The sequence below is a fragment of the Dipodomys merriami genome, unplaced genomic scaffold (genome assembly GCF_024711535.1).
Source record: "Dipodomys merriami isolate MVZ:Mamm:240054 unplaced genomic scaffold, mDipMer1.0.p SCAF_9, whole genome shotgun sequence".
NCBI classification, from domain to species: domain Eukaryota; kingdom Metazoa; phylum Chordata; class Mammalia; order Rodentia; family Heteromyidae; genus Dipodomys; species Dipodomys merriami.
This window is the reverse complement of record NW_027206512.1, coordinates 9,439,912-9,440,385: the sequence shown is the minus strand read 5'-3', so window position 1 is coordinate 9,440,385 and position 474 is coordinate 9,439,912.

Here is a 474-nt window from a genome sequence, read left to right as displayed (position 1 = left end):
AGGTAATTTCAGCAAAAGTTGAATACAGTTTTATGCAAGGAAGAAAACATGTATTACCATATAAGACAAAAACGTAAAATCACATTTGAGGAAATGACTTGCTGAGTCTTTGCACACATCTTCATTTCATCTTATCATGGAAGGGACACTAAGAAGTCAGTATTTTGTTTCCTTTTTAAGATAGCCCCATGAGAAGGCAGTGCTTTATTTTCTTGAGTGATATAACTCAGACAGGAAGGTGGAAAATCTGTCATGCCAAATAATCACTGTCAACTTGTCTGAGTTAACCTCACCTTCAGAAAGTGAGGGAAAGTGCAAGGCTCAGGGTTGTAAATCAGACTAAAGATTTACTTAACGCTCACAACTCACAGTAACAGGAAGCCACTAAAAATATAGAAGGAAATGATCAGAAACCTTAATAAAATATTTTATGTAAAATTTATGACATGCATTTAGTCTTTGATCTCTTTTCCC